This window comes from Sciurus carolinensis, chromosome 4, assembly GCF_902686445.1.
Source record: "Sciurus carolinensis chromosome 4, mSciCar1.2, whole genome shotgun sequence".
In the NCBI taxonomy this organism is placed as follows: Eukaryota; Metazoa; Chordata; class Mammalia; order Rodentia; family Sciuridae; genus Sciurus; species Sciurus carolinensis.
This window is the reverse complement of record NC_062216.1, coordinates 122,073,929-122,096,420: the sequence shown is the minus strand read 5'-3', so window position 1 is coordinate 122,096,420 and position 22,492 is coordinate 122,073,929. Positions and strand designations below refer to the sequence as shown.

Here is a 22,492-nt window from a genome sequence, read left to right as displayed (position 1 = left end):
TGGTGCTGAGTTAGAAGTTTGTGATCTTACTACTTAGGAAGAAAAGACATTGGCAAACAACTCTCAGTTTCTGCCACAACCAGTGTGAAGATTACATTTTTCTCAAAGACAAACAGAAGAGCAGAAAGATATATAGCAAGGTATTAAAACTGGTTGTTACGAGTTAGTGGAGTATTAGACAATTTTTGCCTTTAACCATGTATGACTCAATTTTTTATTGAACATATTTTTAAGCATTAAAAATATGATACTCAGAACTAAGAAGGTTTTAAAATTAAAAAAGGAACAGGAGGAGTATTCTCTTGTACCCAATCTGTTTTAAGGAAAATTTAAGACACACAAATGAAAACTATAAAAAGCACTGCAACAAGTGCTAGGTTATGATTTATATGTTGTGTGGAAAATAAAAATGTATCTTTCATAAAACAAGTATTAAACAAAGGGATAAAAGGTGTGTTTTCTAGAAATAAATAAGACAACTTTTCTTTTTTTCTTTTTTTTTTTTTTTGCAGTGCTGAGGATTGAACCCAGGGCCTTGTGCTTACAAGGCAAGCACTCTAGCAACTGAGCTATCTCTCCAACAATAAGACAACTTTTGAACCAAGTTTTCAGCTGTGTCTTACTTCTGCGAATTCACGATCCTGTTGTAAAAGCCATGAGTGCAGAAAACCAAGAGATGAAAGCAAGGTGATATCCTTGGCTTAGCCCTTCACTGTTAACCTCAACATGTCCTTACTCCACAGTCCCTGAGGGGCAGGGTTCCCTGGGCATTCCAGACTGAGCCTGTAGCCTGGTCTTTGCAACTTCTTAAGTAAAAACTAGGAAGGTTAAATAACAAGCCAAGACTGCTTGGTTGGTGGTGCCTACCATACTGAAAGAATTTTTCTTCCATCTTTGTCCCCAGTTGAGAATACATGCTGAACTAAGAGCAAAACATTTTATAACTTGGAGGTTAATTAGGAAAGGCTAAATTTTGAGGTGGGAAAACAAAATTAGCAGTCAGTGGAAACTTATTCCAGTTTACTAATTTTAACATGGCAACATCAATAATCATTTTGTTTTTATGCACCAAATGAACAGTTTAAGAATCCGAAGACACCACTTTTTCCTTTGTAAAATCTCATAAACGGCAGGGCACCTGCAATGGTTTCTACAGCTGGACACTCCTGCCCCCTTGTGGCTAGAGTTGGCTACAACCAGACTATCTCAAGACTATCCATTATACCACTAGAAACCTCACAATTTTTCTAATAAAAATTAGCTAGTTCTTCTTGTACTTTTTTTTTTTATGGTGCTGGGGATTGAACCCAGGGCCTTGTGCTTGCAAGGCAAGCACTATACCAACTGAGCTATATCCCCAGCCCTCTTCTTGTACTTTGACCAGTAAATTTCCTAGTTTATTTTCCGACAGAGAGAGAGAGAGAGAGAGAGAGAGAGAGAGAGAGAGAGAGAGAGAGAGAGAGAGAAATGAATGAACAGACAGAAGACCTTACATTTCTGCCTACCCCCTTCTCTCCCCCTTATTACTTTGTAGTGTCCTGATCAAGTATTAATTTGTTTCATTACATTGACATAAGATAGGGACTGTGCATTTCGAATTCAAATACAATAGCCAGCCTAAAGTAGTGCCTGGTACATAAAAGGAATTCAGTAAATATTTGTTGAGTGAACAAGAGGCAGAGAGGATGTGAGGGATTGAGAGAGGAGGAAGAGAGAGAAACTATTCTTTCAAGGGCTCTTCCCTGCATTGACTTAACAGAGATTTATTTAAGAAATACTTGCATTACCCTGAGTATGTAGCAGACATAGGAAATGGGAACCTAATTAAGTTGGTACAAACATTGTCCTAAGCACCTTAGAAATATTTTATATAGTCCTGATAATAATTCTATAAAATAATATTTTACCTATTTCACAGATGAGGACACTCAAGCAGGAAGAAATTGTATTCCCCACTGCTAAATAGCTATCAGTGGTGGGTCTAGGAATTGTACATAAGGAACTTGGCTCCACACTTCACACTTGTAACAGTCGCATGCTGCCTCTCCAAGGGATATGAAGATGAAGGTCAGAATTAGAATAGAAATGTAGTTTCAGAAGTATTGTTCCTATCATTCCATGTAAGTTACATGCTTCTGGAATATAAACTCTATTAGAGGTGTAATCACTGTAGCAGAGAACCAACTCCATTAATCCATTGCTTCTCACATTCAATCACTAAAGGGTAGTTAATTACATAGGTGGGTAAAGTAGATGGGGTGGTTTACAAGACCCAAACAGCCTCAGGGGAAAAAATCAGTAGTGTTTTTTTATTATAACTTAAACATCATTAATTTTTTATCAGATCTGTTTGTCTATAAAATGTTTAAAATATCACTGAGCAAAACTTATTTACCATTTCCTATTGAGCAAAACTGATACCCTAGGATGCACTGGATTCATCTTGTCATTCTTCTCTGGAGCTTATCTCGGTTTGAAAACACAGATATGCTCTTTTGTTTTGCCTTAATATAGAAGCTTCTCAGATCTCAAATTATTGCAAAAATTTAAGTTGCTAAAAGGGCAATGGTTTTGAAAGCACATATAATATTTGTTTAAATTTGAGAGTTACACATGTTCTTGAGACCAATGATTATAATTATCACTAACTCAGTAAGCAGAAGGAATCAATTGCTGCCTTAGAGATACCTCCAAATACGATTTGAAAGTGCTTTAAGGATTTTTAAAAAAGAAAATAAAGTATATGCAGCAGTGTCTTCTTTAACAAGAGGAAATTCTGGTTGATATTATAATGCTCTTTATTCATATATAAAATACTTTGAGACCTATATACTCAGTGAAATTCAGTGTATAACTTAGGACTATTTAAGGACTACATAATATCAGGATTCCTAAATCAGCCTCAGGAGGTATTTTTCTCTTTCAAGGAATAGTGCCTCCATTGACTTGATCAATGAAGGTTTTAGCCTCAGTCTAATCATCTATACTTCACACATCTTGGAATCTTGTGGAAGAGTACCATGAAAATTACTTTCACTGATGGAAATTTGGTCATAGATCCAGATGCACACGAGTGGGCCTCAAGTATAACTTCAAGGCTTTCTTGGTATAGTAAACACAACCCCTGTGGCTACAATGACACCCTTTGTTAATACGGCATATTTAATTCATCAAAAGAGAGGGCTTGGTTAGATGGGTTTGTCACAGTCACTTATGGAAAGAATTTGGAAAGATATCTTAGATTCAGAGGGCATCCTTCATTCTTGGTCTGTGTGATGATGTGATCACTCTTAACTTGTATGATGCCTGACTCATTCAGTTATGGCTTACAAAAGCAGACTGTTTTCACTTCAAAGAACAGGACATACACAACCATAGCAGCTTACATAGGGTAGAGCTGGATTGAGCGACTTTATATGCATATGGTTACTGTTAGGTGAGGCTTTATCTCTTGTGCATTACATTTAATATGTGTTACCATATCTTCTTTGATCCTCTCTTCCAAATAGTGTTTTGAGTTAGAATTAGGTTTGCACTAAAATTAAACTGGATTAAATTAGGAATCCACCCCCCTTTTCCATAAGGAAGTCTAAGATGGAGTAACAGGGGCAGTGAGCTACCTCCTCAGTCTCCCCAGCCTTTTTTTTTTTTTTTCTTTTCTTTTCTTTTTCAAATTTTGAGACAGGGTCTTACTAAATTGCTTAGGGCAATTCTCCTGCCTCAGCCTCCCAGGTCCTGGGATCACAGGTGTGCACCACCATGCCTGGCTGAATTTATCCTCTTGATTGAAATAACCCAAAATAAGCCAGACAAATTATATGAAATAGCATTACTCAAAACACTGGAGTAAGGTCAACAAATTACAGTTAATACTGAGAGATGGGATCCAAAGTTATTCCTATGATTTCCCTAGCTTACTGCCTCTAGAGTTTCCAAGTTGTGGTACAGAGTAGGAGAAACCAGGAGGAGACTGGTGAACTACTCTGAGTTGGGGAAATGGAGCTGAGATTCCAAGGCAGCTACAGTTTGTAGGATGGAGTAATAGAGAGGAGATACTAGTTCAGAGAGCATATCTGCAGAGGATGCCTACTGAATATTCACCAAGGTGCTGATCAGTGCATATGTACTGGAAAACACCTGGAGTCTGGGGGGAAGTCATACAGAAACAGTGACAGGCATTCACATGCAACTGAGAAGAGTGCCTGTTCACATCAGTCATAGGGACAGTTTAAAGTGTGTGACATTGGGCAGAATACTCAGAAGAGACTTGCTTCAGTAGTGGAGAATAATTAGCCTAGACTGAAAACTGCTTGACAACTGCCAAGCAAATCATAAAAGTAAGACCTGAAACAATGTTTCCAAGCAATTTAACTGCATCTCATAGTAAAGCTCCTGGGTATTTTTAGGAATATGGAAAAATATCCAACATCCAATAAGCTAAAATTCACAATACCTGGCATCCAGCCAAAATTATACAAGGTATGCAAAGTGGCAGGAAGATGTTCCATAATTGAGAGAATAATCAAAGAATCAAAGCTGATTTGAACTGATATAGACATTCCAATTTACAGACGAGGACATTAAAATAGTAAAATTATATTCCATATATTCCCCAATTAGAGACATGGACAATATAAAAGATTTTCAAAACAAACTTGGAGGTAAGAAAAGTACGAAGTATGAGATTTAAAAAAATACACTATATGAGAGTAACATCGGATTAAACAGTATAAGAAAAGATTAGTGAACTTTAATACATTAATGTAAATGAACCAAAATGAAGTAGTAAAATGAATTAAAATCTCGGTGACCTGTGGGGCACCTTGTGGGGACAAACATATGCAAGCAGATTCTTCAAAGCAGAAAAAGAGGGATATAGAATTTTTTTTTAAGAAATAATGACTGAAATTTTCCAAATTTGATGCAATAATGATAAGTTCACAGACCAAGAATGAGAAACTCTAAGCACATGAAACAAAATGACACCAAAGTACATCATAATGAAATTGCTTAAAGCCAAGATAAACACAATTTTTATTTTCCTTTGTAATTTCTAGGCCTTTAGTGACTTCTATTTTTCTCTTTTGTTTTTTGCTCGTCTAGGATAGAACATATTATTTGCATTTTGCCCAACTTTAAGGGGAAATCATTCAGTATTTCACCATAAAGAAGGATATAGGCTGTAGATTTTACACAGATGCCCTTTCTCTCATTGGGGAAGGTTCCTCTTATTTGCAGTTCACTGAAGGTTTCAATCATGAAAGGTATTGATGTTGAGCCTGTTCTCAAACACCTATCAGTCATTCATATACCTTCTTTGCAGAAAAGTCTCTTCCAGTTTGGGTTATTTGGTTTTTGTTCATTTTTTCCCTATTGAGTTGTAAATGTTCCTTATATATTTTGGAAATTGATCCTTTATCTGACAAATAGCTTGCATATATTTTCTCTTATTTTATAGTTTGTCTTTTCATCCTGTTGTTTATTTTCCATGCAGGAGCTTTTTAGTTTGAGGTAGCCTCTTGTTAATGCTTGCTTTTGCTACCTATGCCTTTGATGTCATATCCAAGAAATCATTCCCAAGACCAATGTCAAGAAGCTTTCTCTCTTTTTCTACCACTTTTAGTTTCAGGTCTTACACAGAGTTTTAGCCCCCTTTAAGTTGATTTCTGTGTGTGTTTATGTATGGTTCAAAATAAGGATCCAAATTCATTCTTTTGCATGAGGATATCTAGTTTACCCATAACTATTTGTGGGAGAAACCATCCTTCCCTCCATTGTATATTCTTGGCATCCTTGTTGAAGATCAGTTGGTGGCAGGGCATGGTGGCATATACTTGTAATCCCAGTTACTTGGGAGGTAAGACAGGAGAATCATAAGTTCCAGGCCCGCTGGGTGACTAAATGAGACCCTGTTTCAAAATAAACAAAAAAAATTTTTTTAAAGGTCTGGGGATTGTAGCTCCATGGTAGAGGATCCCTGGACTCAATCCCCAGTACTGCAAAAATAAACAAATACATAAATAAATTGGTGGAAGGTAGATGTATGGATTTATTTCTGACCTGTTTTTTTCTATTCTGTTCCATTGAACTATGTGCCTGTCTTTAATTCCAGTAATATCCTGCTCTAACTACTGTGGCTTTATAATGTATTTTTAACTAGGAAGTATGATGCTTCCTGCTTTGTTCTTCCCGAAAATCTCAATTTGGGTCTTTTGTGATTCCCTATGAATGTTAGAATCATTTTTCTGTTTCTGTAAAAAAAAAAAAAAAAAGTCATAGGGTCTCGCTGCTTTTGAGCCCCTGCTATGCCGGCGCGGGGCGCAGGGCGCCGGTCAGGCTGCAGCGCCAGAGCGGGTGCTGGCGCATAACTGGGGCCGCCTGCCTCCCAGTGACGGCCATTTTAACCACGAGCCACGACCAGAATCAGCTTCAGTCTGAGGGAGGTAGGCAGTTTAAAGGGAGGATTCAATCCTTACACCCAAAGCTGAAATGTCCTGGGAGATGACGGAGATGACCATAGGTCCACTGCGTACAATTGCATACGTGCACCCATATTTTCCTCTTCCTTTCCCAAATTGCTCACAGTCGCTGCTCCACTAAGTCCCAGGCTCTCAATATGGGATTAGTGAGATGAGCAGGTTTAGTTGCACGGTGTGGAATGGCAAGAGGAGACTGACAAAGGCCTTGAGCAATTGGATTTGATGGGAACTGGCTTTGGCTTGGATATGAAATGAGGTTTAGTTTCTGGCGAAGGTGTGGTCGTGACATAAAACCCATGTAGGTAAGCGGCTTAATAGGATACTGTGTCAACAGAGGGCCTAAAATTTTGGGGAAAGTAATTGTCCCAAGTAACCTGAACAACTCATAGAGCGTGACTGAAGATGCATTGTTTTGTACAACTATACACAATAGGTACCTAAAAGACTACATAACCTCTTAGTCATTGTTCTGCATTCGGAAGTCTTGCACTTAGCTTACTATGAATGCATCAGTGTTGAAGGGCAAAGATTGGGTTCTCCAAATGTGGACTGAGGAGGAATGGCACCTAGCTCAAGGGTGTGATAAGGGCTTTTCTTGCCTTGTTATGGGAGGCCATTGTTTTGGATTGAGCCACACAAGGTCCCAACACCAGACCATGCCAGTACTTGTATTGATGCTTTAGGGAAGCAGATCTGGACCAGTTTTTCCTGAAAACATTCCAGTCTACCTGAGTTGTCACCAAAAGTCCCCCCTGCTTTAATCTTTCAAAAGGTAACCAGATGTTTTGTTTCCTAGTTCCTATCTTAAAAAACCCACTGTTCTGTTTGCTTCAGGAGGGGGCTCAAAATTGTAGAATGGAGGCTGCCTCAATTATAAATAAAACCAATCAGATCTTAAAAAAAAAAAAAAAAAAAAAGTCATAGGGATTTTGACAATAATAGCTTTGGATCTCTCGATTAATTTGGATAGTGTGAACAGTTAATAATATTGTCCCAATCCGGATCCAAGATGGTGGACTAGAGGGTGACTGCATCTCCTGTTGCTCCAGAACCCAGGATTCCAGAAGGGGAGGTACTGAGAGACTCAGAACAACATAGAGCTGCGGGGTGGTGTCTCCCACTGGGTGAAGCTCGGCCCGGGCAGCAGGCCCAGACAGGGGCAGTTTCTCGGAGCAGGGCAGGGCAGCCAGAGATTTCCCCAAGCAGCCCTGCTCCCTCCAGCGGCAGACTCGATCCACAGCCAGCTTCTTGGAGCAGGCCCGCCCAGTGAGAGCTTTTCCGCACAGAGCCATCCCCAAGCCCCGGACCCCAAGCCCTGAACCCGCCCGCAGACGGCTTCTGGGACCAAGGCAGGACAGGAAGAGGCTTTCCCCTAGCAGCCTGGCTCCCTCAGGTGGGGGCAGGCCCTGTCTATAGCCAGCTTCTAGGAGCAGGACTGCCCAGTGAAAGGATTTCCATGCAGAACCAGCTCCCAGCCCTGGACCCAGTAGCAGGCTAGGGGCAGCTTTCTTCAGAAGCACTGCATTATCAAGTTCCTCCAAGACTTCAGGCTACTGAAGGCTGGGAGGTGATATACTGGAAATCTACAGGGACACTATAAGCCAACAGAGGAAATCTGCAATATCTCAGAGTCCCACTGACATCTGACCAATATGAGAAAACAAGGGAAGAAAATGTCCCAAACAAACCTAGATACTATATCAATAAAACCCAATGACAGCACAGCAGAAGAAATGTCAGAAAGGGAGTTCAGAATGTACATAATTAAAACAATCAGGGAAGCAAACGAGGCAATGAAAGAGCAAATGCAGGCATTGAAGGAGGAGATGAAAGAGCAAATGCAGGCATTAAATGATCGCACCAATCAACAGTTAAAAGAGCAAATTCAGGAAGCAAAAGATCATTTCAATAAAGAGTTAGAGATACTGAAAAAAAAAAAAAACAAACCGAAGTCCTTGAAATGAAGGAAACAATAAACCAAGTTAAAAACTCCATAGAAAGCATAACCAATAGGATAGAACACCTGGAAGACAGAACCTCAGACACTGAAGACAAAATATTTCATCTTGAAAACAAAGTTGACCAAACAGAGAAGATGGTAAGAAATCATGAACAGAATCTACAAGAATTATGGATTATCATGAAAAGGCCAAATTTAAGAATTATTGGGATTGAGGGAGGCTTAGAGAAACAAACCAAAGGAATGAACAATCTATTCAATGAAGTAATATCAGAAAATTTCCCAAATCTGAAGAATGAAATGGAAAACCAGGTACAAGAGGCTTATAGGACTCCAAATATACAAAATTACAACAGACCCACACCAAGGCACATTATTATGAAAATACCTAACATACAAAATAAAGACAATTTTAAAGGCCGCGAGAGAAAAGAATCAAATGACATTCAGGGGAAAACCAATAAGAATATCAGCAGATTTTTCAATCCAGACTCTAAAAGCTAGAAGGGCCTGGAACAACATTTACCAAGCCCTGAAAGAAAACGGATGCCAACCAAGAATCTTATACCCAGCAAAACTTACTTTCAGATTTGATGACGAAATACAATCCTTCTATGATAAACAAAAGCTAAAAGAATTTACAAAAAGCAAGCCAGCATTACAGAACATTCTCAGCAAAATATTCCATGAGGAAGAGATGAAAAACAAGAATGCAAATCAGCAACGGGAGGAACTAGCCAAAAAGAATAACCAAATAAAGGAGAAACCAAATCATGTCAAAAAACAAAAATGAGTCAAATGACGGGGAATACAAATCATATCACAATAATAACCCTGAATGTTAATGGCCTGAACTCATCAATCAAAAGACATAGACTGGCAGATTGGATTAAAAAGAAAAATGCAACAATAGGCTGCCTGCAAGAGACTCATCTCATAGAAAGAGATACCCATAGACTAAAAGTGAAAGGATGGGAAAAAACATACCATGCACAGGGACACAGCAAAAAAACCGGAGTATCCATCCTCATTTCAGATAATGTGGTCTTCAAGCTAAAACTAGTCAGAAGGGATAAAGAAGGACATTACATACTGCTTAAGGGAAGCATAAATCAGCAAGACATAACAATCATAACTATCTAAGCCCCGAACATTGGCTCATCCATGTTCATCAAACAAATCCTTCTCAATTCTAGAAATCAAATAGACCACAACACAATAATACTAGGCGATTTTAACACACCTCTCTCACTACTGGATAGATCTTCCAAGCAAAAATTGAATAAAGAAACCATAGATCTCAATAACACAATCAACAATTTAGACTTAACCGACATATATAGAATATACCATCCAACAAAGAACGAATACACTTTCTTCTCAGCAGCACATGGATCCTTCTCTAAAATAGACCATATTTTATGCCACAAAGCTACTGTTAGCAAATACAAGAAGATAGACATACTACCTTATATTCTATCAGATCATAATGGATTGAAATTAGAAATAAATGACAGAATAAAAAACAGAAACTTCTCCAATACCTGGAGATTAAATAATACACTATTATATGATGAATGGATAACAGAAGACATCAGGAGGGAAATAAAAAAAATTCTTAGAAGTAAACGAGAACAAAGACACATCATATCAAAATCTCTGGGACACTATGAAAACAGTACTTAGAGGAAGATTTATTTCATGGAGTGCATTCAACAAAAGAAGTAAAACTCAACAAATAAATGACTTAACACTACAGCTCAAAGCCCTAGAAAAAGAAGAGCAGACAAACACCAGAAGTAGTAGAAGACAGGAAATAGTTAAAATCAGAGCTGAAATCAATGAAATTGAAACAAAAGAAGCAATCAAAAATTAACAAAATAAATAGTTGGTTCTTTGAAAAATAAACAAAATTGATAAACCCTTAGCCACACTAACAAAGAGAAAGAGAGAGAAAACTCAAATTACTAAAATCTGGAACGAACAAGGAAATATCACAACAGACATGAGTGAAATACAGAACATAATTAGAAGCTATTTTGAAAATCTATATTCCAACAAAACAGAAAACCTCGAAGACATCAACAAGTTTCTAGAGACATATGAATTACCTAAACTGAACCAGGAAGACATACACAACTTAAATAAATCAATTTCAAGCAATGAAATAGAAGAGGTCATCAAAAGCCTACCAACAAATAAAAGTCTGGGACCAGATGGGTTCTCAGTCGAGTTCTACAAAACCTTTAAAGAAGAGCTCATTCCAATACTCCTCTAAGTATTCCATGAAATAGAAGAGGAGGGAACCCTCCCAAGCTCATTCTATGAAGCCAATATCACCCTGATACCTAAACCAGACAGAGACACATCGAGGAAAGAAAATTTCAGACCAATATCCTTAATGAACATCGACGCAAAAATTCTCAACAAAATTTTAGCAAATCGCATACAAAAACATATTAAAAAGATAGTGCACCATGATCAAGTGCGTTTTATCCCAGGGATGCAAGGTTGGTTCAACATCCGGAAATCAATAAATGTCATTCACCATATCGACAGACTTAAAGTTAAGAATCACATGATTATTTCGATAGATGCAGAAAAAGCGTTCCATAAAATACAGCACCCCTTCATGCTCAAAACACTAGAAAAAATAGGGATACTAGGAACATTCCTTAACATTGTAAAGGCCATCTACACTAAGCCCATGGCTAATATCATTCTAAATGGTGAAAAACTGAAAGCATTCCCTCTAAAAACTGGAACAAGGCAGGGATGCCCTCTTTCACCACTTCTATTCAACATTGTCCTTGAAACTCTAGCCAGAGCAATTAGACAAACCAAAGAAATTAAAGGGATACGAATTGGAAAAGAAGAACTCAAACTATCCCTGTTCGCTGATGACATAATTATATATTTAGAGGAACCTGGAAATTCTACCAGAAAACTTTTAGATCTCATAAGTGAATTCAGTAAAGTAGCAGGTTACAAGATCAATGCTCATAAATTCAAAGCATTTTTATACATAAGTAATGAATCTTCAGAAAGAGAATTAGGTGTTGGGGGCTATGCCGTGCAGACTGTGCCGGGATGGCGCCCAGCAGCCAGCCAGAGGTTGCTTTGATCACATTGGTGGTGAGGAGGTTGAATAACATAAGCACACCCAGGTGATTTGTCATTGGCCATATCCAATTAAGTCCATGCACACAACGCGTGCACAGGTATTCCCGAGTGCTCCTGATCGTGCTGCTCGTTTTGACCTTTACCATGATTGGGCAGCTAGCTCTCGCCTAATCTTTGCATAATTGGCGTCAGCCCTACCCTTCACCTCCTGGAGGGGATATAAGCTGGCTCTCCTCGAGCGCCCAGGTTCGAGGTTGGAGGTTCGAGGTTGGAGGTTTCAGTTCCTGGGTTTCCTGATTCATCAATAAACCATTCCGAATTCAAGAGTCTCGCTACTCTTTTGTCCCCCGCGCCAAATTGACTCCACTGGACGGTGTCAAATGTGGCCTGTACGGGTAATTCTGAGTTCGTCTCCCCTCCTGAGAACTCAAATGGTGAGTAATGAGGTAAGCTGCAGCCCCTGTCTCTAAGGCAGTTAGATGCTCAAGATAGCTGACCAGGTAGTGAAGTGCAAAAGTGTGTGTATTTTGTGTTGTTTGTGTGTTTGTCAAATTCAAGAGTCTTGCTTAAGTAGCGAGGTAAACTGAGGCCCTGTCTCTCTGAGGCAGTTAGGTGCTCAGGATAGCTGGCCAGGGTAAGCTGAGACCCTGTCTCCAGGGCAGTTAGGTGCTCAGGTAAGCTGAGACCCTGTCTCTAGGGCAATTAACCCCTGTCTCTAGGGCAGTTAGGTACTCAGGTAAGCTGAGGTCCTATCTTTCTAAGGCAGTTAGGCACTCAGGATAGCTGGCCAGGTGATGAAATATAAAGGAGCTCCGGAGTGCATGTATTTAGTGTTGTTTGTGTTTGTACTACTGTTAGTGTGGTCTTTGTCCTGTATCAAATTTATTTATTAGTAAAAGATGGGTTCAGAAATATCACAAAATCAGTCTGAAGGGATAATTCAAAAAGGAGGCATAAAAAATATATTACAAGAAGGAGAAGAAGTGCTAGAAGAGATTGAGGAGGAAGTTAGCTGGAGTAGCCAAAAACAGGAAGGAGGTTCTGAGGAGGAAGGAGATACTGGGGAGGAACTAGAAAATAGGCGAGTTAATGTTGCAGAGTTGCTAAAAGGCAGGAAAGACCATGAGATAATTATCCCCTCAGATCCCCCTTATGATAAAAGGTGGGAGGACCCGACATTTTGTGGGTACTCTTGTCAGCCTTGTTGTGGTGGAGTCCCAAGTGATACCGGGGATCGCTGGGACCCTGTGGAAGGCCCATTAAGACTGTCCTGCCCAGTCTTGGCGGACGGTCAGGGGCAGTGATTTCATCAGGCCCTAGAATTTAAAACAGTAAAAAATCTTAAAGAGGCAGTCGCTACTTATGGGCCCCAAGCTCCGTTTACCGTGAGTATGGTGGAATTCATCGCAACACTTAATCTGACTCCTAGTGATTGGGTGAGTATGTGTCGAGCAGTTTTGCATGGTGGACAATATTTAATGTGGAAAGTAACCAATCAAGAGCTCTGTGCAGAGACAGCTCGTAGACAAGGTCGTGGGGACTTGCAAGGACAATTATCCAAAGTTATACAGGGCTCAAATGAACCATATGCAGACTTTCTATACCATCTGTTACAAACAGCAGGCAGAGTGTTTGGGGATTCAGAACAAGCAATGCCTTTAATAAAACAGTTAGCATATGAACAGGCCAATAAATGGTGCAGGGAAGCAATTAGGCCATGGAAAAATAAGGATCTCAATACATATTTAAAAATATGCAGAGATATTAATGAGTCAGCTATACAGAGTCAAGTACTAGCAGCTGCTGTCACTCAAGGAGTAGCTCAAGCTATGGGGGCCAAACCCAATAGCTGTTTTTCATGTGGACAGCCAGGACATTTTAAAAGGGACTGTCCAAACCCAGGTAGTAGTACACACAAAAAAATACCTGGAGTATGTCCAAAATGTAAAAAAGGAAAACATTGGGCAAGTGAGTGTAAATTCGTAATTGACATTAAAGGAAAACCACTCCCAAAAAACGAGATGAGGGGCCCTCGGGCTCGGGACCCACAAATATTTGGAGCCCTGAAGGAAGGACAGCCAGCGGCGGATCCCATCAGAATGATCCCTCGAACCCATTATCCATAAATTCCCTCATCAGACATACAACAGGAAGCACAGGACTGGACCTCTGTGCTGCCGCCAGAGCAGTACTAACTCCAGAAATGGGGGTTCAATTAATACCTACAGGTATCTATGGACCTCTTAAATTGGGAACAGTAGGTTTACTATCAGGGCGCAGTTCTGCTGCCCTAAGAGGACTCCATATAACACTGGGAGTAATTGATCCAGATTATGAGGGAGAGATAAAAATAATGGTCAGTTCCCCAAAAGGAATTTCTGTTATAAATCAGGGGGATAAAATAGCACAAATACTGGTGATACCCAGTGAACATGACAAATATTTAGCAAAAAAGGATAAAAGAAATAAATCGGGGTTTGGATCCACGGGGGAACCTATGACCATGCTTGCCTTAGATCTAAACACTCGCCCCATGTATACTATAAGAATAAATGACAAGGAATTTAATGGGTTATTAGAAACTAGAGCTGATCTTAGTATCATAACATTGACCCAATGGCCAAAAGATTGACCTCTTCAAAAGGCTGACCAGACCTTACGAGGTTTGGGGGTTGCCTCAAACCCACCCCGGAGTGCACAGTTATTGAAATGGACAGATACAGAAGGAAATTATGGTACTTTCCAACCCTATGTCCTAAGAGATTTACCTATTAATTTATGGGGGAGAGACATATTAAGACAATTACAGATCAAGTTGACTAATGAACATACACATATTAACCCGATAGCTTGTAATATTTTGGTGAACCAGGGATTCATACCTGGAAAAGGACTGGGAGCACATTCACAGGGAATAACTGAACCCATCCAAGCTGTGAGGAGAAGTAATAAAGAGGGACTGGGTTTTCAGAGGGGGCCACTGAACCAATAAAAATTACATGGAAATCACAAAAGGCTGTTTGGATACCTCAGTGGTCCCCCAATACTCAAAAGTTACAAGCATCCAGAGAGTCAGTAAGACAACAGCTGGCCTTAGGCCATCTACAACCCTCTACGTCTCCTTTCAATACACCTATCTTTTTAATTAAAAAGAAATAAGGAAAGTGGTGACTCCTCCAAGATCTTAGAGCAATTAATAATCAAATGGTAATAATGGGAGCAGCTCAATCCAGCCTCCCTCAATTTTCTGCTATTCCGAAGGATTGGAGAATTATAGTTTTAGACATAAAAGATTGCTTCTTTTCTATACCACTTCATAAGGAAGATACATGCAGATTTTCTTTTACTGTACCAGCTACTAACCACGAAGGACCTGATCAAAGATATGAATGGACAGTATTGCCGCAAGGCATGGCCAACAGCTCCACTATGTGTCAGGTCTATGTAGACAAAACTTTACAGCCTATTAGAAAATTTGATAAAGATCTAAAGATCTATCATTATATGGATGATGTCTTATTAGCTCATCCTGATCGAGACAAACTTTTTAGAGTATATGATGGACTGATCAAAAATCTTCTTTGATTCCGACTAGAGATAGCTGAGGATAAATTACAGAGTTCTTGCCCCATTACCTACCTTGGTGCCATTATTGACAAAACCTTAATACGACCCCAAAAGGTTACCTTTAGGATGGATAGGTTAAAAACATTAAACAATTTCCAGAAACTTTTGGGAGATATAAACTGGGTAAGACCATATTTAAAATTAACAACTGAAGACCTTGGACCATTATTTGATATTCTTACGGGAAGGGGTGATCCTGCCTCGCTCCGGGAAATTACCACAGAAGCTAGAAAAACATTGTGTAAGGTAGAAGATGCCATTACTAAGGCACATTTAGATCGGGTAGATATAACTAAGCCTATATTACTGATAATCATAGCCACCATAGGAAGTCCTACAGGAGTGTTCTGGCAACAAGGACCTACTTATTGGGTCCATCTTCACTATAGCCAAAAGATAACTCTAGCAAGTTATCCAGAATTAGTGGGAAAGTTAATAGAAAAGGCAATAACTAATGCTATAGGAATTTTTGGCATCGTTCCAAAAAACATTATCACTCCTTATAAACCAGAAACTATAATTGAGCTCGCACAAGAATCAGAAGTATGGGCTACCATTATATGTAATTATAATCCAAATTTTAATAACCACTACCCTGGGGATCTGATGATCCAAATGTTCGTCAGACACCCATTCATAATTCCTAAGGTCACCAGAAAAGATCCCATACCAAATGTTATAACTTGCTTTTCTGATGGGTCCAGTAATGGAACAGCTGCTATAGTCATGCCAACACAGACATTTACTTTTCTTTATCCTTCACAGTCTGCCCAGAAGATAGAGCTTCTAGCCGTTTGTCAAATTTTCCAAATGTTCCCAAATCAGCCATTTAATCTATTCTCTGACAGCAAATACATAGTCAATGCTCTAAATATCATAGAAATTGTACCAAAAATATCCTCAGCATCTACCATTCATTCCTCATTATCTACAATTCAAAAGTTAATTTGGGACCGTAAGGAACTATTTTTTGTTGGACATATTAGGGCTCATACCAGGTTACCAGGACCTCTCAGTATGGGTAACGCTTTAGCAGACTTAGCTACTAGAGACATACATATTTTTTCCACGTTCTTAGAAGCAGAAAATTTCATAAAAACTTCCATGTTAACACTAACACTCTTCAAAAACATTTTAGATTGACTAAGGAACAAGTTAGAACTATTGTCAAAAATTGTCAACATTGTGTCACTTATCTCCCAGTACCTCAAAATGGTGTTAACCCTAGAGGATTACAAGTCAACCATATATGGCAAATGGATGTTACTCATATCCCAGAATTTGGAAAGATTAGATACATGCATGTGTCCATAGATACTTATTCAGGATTTATTATGGCCTCCTTACAGTCAGGTGAAAAAATAAAAGATATTATAAATCACTGCCTATATACCTTTTCTATTCTGGGTGTTCCAAAAACAATAAAAACAGACAATGGTCCAGGCTATACATCCTTAACCTTTAAACAGTTTTGTTCTACATTTGGTATATATCATGTCACAGGTATTCCTTATAACCCCCAGGGACAAGGAATTATAGAAAGAGCTCATCTAACCATTAAGACCTTATTAATAAAACAAAAAGGGGGATAGGGGAGTCATATCCACCTAAGAACAGATTATCCATAGCCCTTTTTACCTTAAATTTTTTGAATTTGGATAAATCAGGAAAATCAGCAGCAGATCGACATGCTGCAGTTGACACTGACATAAAGCCACAAGTTTTATGGAAAGATGTTGTAACAGGAGAATGGAAAGGACCTTCCCCAGTCTTGATTTGGGGAAGAGGGCATGTGTGTGTATTCCCACAGGAAGAAAAGACGCCAATTTGGATCCCAGAAGAGCTAGTCCGAGCAGTTAAGACGGTTTGTCAAGATGCAGTTGAGCCCTCTGGGTATCCTGCTGCTACTGATGATGGTGGTGAGTTTCGTCCAGGGTGAACAGTTCTGGACAATAGTCAGGGTATTGCCTTGACTGGTTCCAGTCTCTCAAGGCGGTGCAGTCGTTCCTCAGTTCTTTTCCACTAATGAATCTACTGGGCAAGCTACCCTTAGGTGCGCACCACCATTGGACTCCAAGTTTACCCTGAATTTATCACTAGAGAATGCATTATGCCTCACCTTTGGCAGTGGCACACCTTGTGTGCAGTTGATCGATCGTACTTTGGCAGATATTACCTTAAATAAAGAAAACAACTTCAATACAAATGTCACCAGTTACATGCCCAAAGCTATTAATAATATCAATTTGGTCCTTATGCGGGTCTAAGGCATGTATGGATATAAGTCCCCTGGCTTTTGTAAAAGGAGGGTCTATAAGTAAAGGAAAATGCACTGATCAAAAGGTTAATGGAGTTAATACTGAAATATGTAGAGAGAGTGAAACAATTACTTTTTCATATACTCCTGTGTGCCTAGCTCTCCCTTTCCTTTTTGTGACTTCCAATGAGAACTTCTCTAGACAGTTATTTTTGCAGATCGCACAACAATGAACGGATGGATTCGAGGAGCTGGTAACAAGGCTTCGACGGCAGATCCTCGCCATGAACGCCACTAAGGTGGAGGTCAAACCGGGAGGGCTTATCACAGGAGCATTAGATAAACTAACACAATTTGGCACCAAATTTGGGGGATTCTTAAGTCCCACGCTAATAAGCTTGGGTACGCTTGTGTTGATTCTATTCTACATCTACAAATGCCTCAAAGTCAGTCAACAGGCTCATAATGTGATCATAAAATAGGCCATGGCCGCCCTTGAAGCTGGAAAATCTCCCAGTATATGGCTTAGTATGCTGGATCGGTAGTCAAAGACAGGTAACCATGGGAAAACGCTGTACCAACCTAAGACAGAAGGGCCAACCCCACTTCGGTATCCTTTGATGACGGGTAAGGACAGGATGTTGATTCCCGGGACCTAAGACAGACATGATCCCTGCCAGCTTCCTTTTCATTTCATATAAGGAAGGGGGAGATGTTGGGGGCTATGCCGTGCAGACTGCACCGGGATGGTGCCCGGCAGCCAGCCAGAGGTTGCTATGTTCACATCGGCGGTGAGGAGGTTGATTAACATAAGCACACCCAGTTGATTTGTCATTGGCCGTATCCAATTAAGTCCACGCACACAACGCGTGCACAGGTGTTCCCGAGTGCTCCTGATCGTGCCTGCTCGTTTTGACCTTTACCATGATTGGGCAGCTAGCTCTCGCCTAATCTTTGCATAATTGGCGTCAGCCCTACTCTTCACCTCCTGGAGGGGATATAAGTCGGCTCTCCTCGAGCGCCCAGGTTCGAGGTTGGAGGTTCCAGTTTCAAGGTTCCAGTTCCTGGGTTTCCTGATTCATCAACAAACCATTCCGAATTCAAGAGCCTCACTACTCTTTTGCAAAGAGGGAACCTACACAGTGGGAGAAAATCTTTGCCACTTATACTTCAGATAGAGCACTTATTTCCAGAATATATAAAGAACTCAAAAAACTCTACACCAAGATTACGAATAATCCAATCAACAAATGGGCTAAGGAAATGAACAGACACTTCACAGAAGAAGATCTACAAGCAATCAACAGATATATGAAAAAATGTTCAACATCTCTAGTAATAAGAGAAATGCAAATCAAAACTACCCTAAGGTTCCATTTCACCCCAATTAGAATGGCGATTATCAAGAACACAAGCAACAATAGGTGTTGGCGAGGATGTGGGGAAAAAGGTACACTCATACATTGCTGGTGGGGTTGCAAATTAGTGCAGCCACTCTGGAAAGCAGTGTGGAGATTCCTCAGAAAGCTTGGAATGAAACCACCATTTGACCCAGCTATCCCACTCCTTGGCCTATACCCAAAGGACTTAAAATCAGCATACTACAGAGATACAGCCACATCAATGTTCATAGCTGCTCAATTCACAATAGCCTGATTGTGGAACCAACCTAGATGTCCTTCAATTGATGAATGGATAAAGAAACTGTGGCATATATATATAATGGAATATTACTCAGCCATAAAGAATGATAAAATTATGGCATTTGCAGGCCAATGGATGAAATAGGAGAATATCATGCTAAGTGAGATAAGCCAATCTCAAAAAACCAAAGTACGAATGATCTCGCTGATAAGTGGATGATGACACATAATGGGAGGTGGGAGGGGTTAGTGTTAGGGTTAGGATTAGGTTTAGGGTGAGGGTTAGAGAGAGTGGCAAGAATGGAAGAAGGAAGGACTGTATAGAGGGAAAAGAGGGGTGGGAGGGGTGGGGGGAAGGGAAAAATAACAATGAATCAAACAACATTACCCTATGTAAATTTATGATTACACAAATGGTATGCCTTACTCCATGTACAGAGAAACAACATGTATCCCATTTGTTTACAATAAAAAAAAGAAAAAAAAAAAGAAAAAATAATATTGTCCCAATCCATTGATATAGGATATTTTTCTATATATTTATGTCTCCTTTAATTTCTTCAATGTTTTATATGTTTTTACTTCTTTATTTATTCCTAAGTATTTAATTCTTCTTGGTGATATTATAAGTGGAATTATTTACTTTTTTTTTTTTTTTTTGGTGGTGGTGGTGGTTCATTTGTAGTGTATAGAAATGTAATTGATTTTGTAAGTTGCTTTTGTGTCCTGCAACCTTGCTGAATTATTAGTTGTAAAATATATATTTTTTTTTGGTGGGGCTATCCAAATACCATATGTTACTTCACACCTATTAGGATGATTGTGTTGACAAGCATATGGAGAAACTGGAACCTTTTTATACTGTTGTTGGGAATGTAAAATGGCACATAGAAACAGTATAGAGGCTCCTCAGAAAGTTAAAAATAGATCTACTATATGATCTAGCAATTCCACTTCTGAGTGCATATCCAACGGATTTGAAAATAGGATCTCAAAGAAGTATCTGCACTCCCATGTTCATTGAAACATTATTTACAATAACCAAGATAGGGAAACAGCCCATTTCCATTGACAAATGAATGGATAAGGGAAATGCAATATATACATAAGTATATATAAATGGAATAAAAATGATATCCTATCCTTAAAAAATGAAATCCTATCATTTGTGACTACATGGATAATTCTTGAGGACAGTATGCTAAGTGAAATAAGCTAATCAGAAAAGGACAAGATTGCACTGAAATCTCTAATAGTCAGACTTACGAAAGCAGAGAATGCCATAATGGATACTAGGGGTTGGGTGATGTAGGAAATGGGAGTCATGGTTCAGTGAATGTAACTTTCAGTTAGGCTAGATACATAAGTTCTAGAGATCTGTTGTGCCTATAGTTACCAATACAGTATTGTGCACTATAAAATTTGTGAAGAGGATAGTTGTGTTTTTAACACACAACAAAAATAACAACAAAAAATCCAGGGGAACACAAACTCTGGGAGGTGTTGTTTATATCTATTATCTTGATTGCAGTGATGGTATCATGGGTCTTTTCAAATATTCAAAGTCATCCAATTGCACACATTAAATATGTGCAGTTCTTTTTACATCAATTATACCTTGATAAAGCTGTTTAAAAAGTGGTTGAACTTTCTAAGTGCTTTTTTCTGTATCTGAGATGATCTTGTCTTTGAGGGCACATTCAAACCAATATTGAAAAAAATAGTAGGTATGAAGCTTGGCCTGCTGTGGATATTTACTTATTCCAAATGGTGTGTAGAAAAACGTATATTTTCCTTTGAATTGCATTGTTATCTATGTAAATGTAATCAATTGATTGTATATATCTGGGTCTATTTCTGGACTCAACCTGTTCAATTTATCTATGTGTCCATCTTTTCACCAGTACTTGGCTGTTTCAGTTACTGTAATTTTATAGTAAGTTGTGAGATCAGGTACTATAAATCCTTCAACATTCCTTTTTCAAAATTATTTTGGCTATTTTCTTTGATTTTATGTATTTTAGAATAAACTTGTCAATTTCCACCAAGTTTTGCTGGGATGTTTATCCTTTTAGACATGGTACTTTAAAAATTATTTCTAATTGCTTATTGCTTGTATACAGAAAAATAGTTGATGTTTAATATGGACCTTAAATCCTGTAGTCTTGCTAAACTAACTACTTCTAGCAGTATTTGCAGATTCCTTGAGGTCATATATGCATAAAATTATGCTTTCCCTGAATATAGTGTTTCTTATTTTCCAACTTATATGTGTTTTATTTCTTTTTCATGCTTTATTGAACTGAGTAGAACTTCCAACACAACCATGTTGAGGAGACATCCCTGTTGATTGTAGGGAGAAAGCAATCTTTCTGGTGGCTGTAGGATCTCTGTAGACATCTTTGTAAAATTGAAGAAATTTCTATTCTTAATTCATTGAGACTTTATGAATGGATGCTGCATCTTGTCAAATGTCTTTTCTGTATTTACTAAGATAGCAATAAGATTTTTCTTTTCTTTCTTCCTTTTTTTTTCAGTGCTGGGGATCAAACCCAGGGCCTTGTACATGTTAGGTGAGCATTGCACCACTGAACTACATTCCCAGCCCAGACTTTTCTTTTTCAGTGTGTTAATTTGGTAAATTATGTCAATTACTTCTTGAATACTGGACCAATCTTGCAGTCCCAAATTCCACTTGGAATCTTTAAATATTGGTACACTTAATTTACTAACACTTTGTTGAGGCTATTTGTGTCTGTGCCCTTGTGGACTATTAATCTATGTTTTTTTTGTATTATTACATGTTTTTGTTTTTGGTATGGTAATGGTGGCATTGCAAAGTGAGTCAGGATGATTTCTATTTTCTGGAAAATTTTGTATACTATTATTTCTTCCTTAAAAAATGTTTGACATAACTCATCAGTGGAACTTTTGGGCCTGAGGTTTTCTTTTGTTCTTTTGGTAGCAATAGGACTATTCAGGTTACCTTGAGTGAGTTTAGTTTTTTTTTTTTTTTTTTTTTTTTTTTGAATATGTCATTTTCATCTAAGTTATGGAACTTAGATAGATACAAGCTGGGCATGATGGCACAGACCTGTAGTTCCAGCTACTTGGGGGCTGAGACAGGATCATCATTTGAACCCATGAATTGAGACCAGATCAGACAGTATAGTAAAATTCCATCTTAAAAAAAAAAAAAGAGGTCAATTCTTAAATAATTGATTTTATACCTTCTTCTTTTCCAAAACAAGCACTTCAAGTTATAAACCTCCCTTGAACATCTGTTTTGGCTTCACTTCATGAATTTCGACACCATTTTCATGATCAATCAATTGTAAATATATTCCCAGATCCCTTGAGATTTCTTCAACTCAGTGTAATTTTCTAGATGGCTTTCTAACTT

General features: G+C 38.7%; 1 non-coding gene across 1 annotated transcript; it reads left to right on the top strand.

Moving 5' to 3' along the window:
• Window positions 1–6,283: 6,283 nt before the first annotated feature.
• Window positions 6,284–6,419, top strand: LOC124984143 (small nucleolar RNA SNORA76). The gene has a single exon (XR_007108602.1). It is a non-coding gene; the product is annotated as a small nucleolar RNA SNORA76 (small nucleolar RNA).
• Window positions 6,420–22,492: the final 16,073 nt, after the last annotated feature.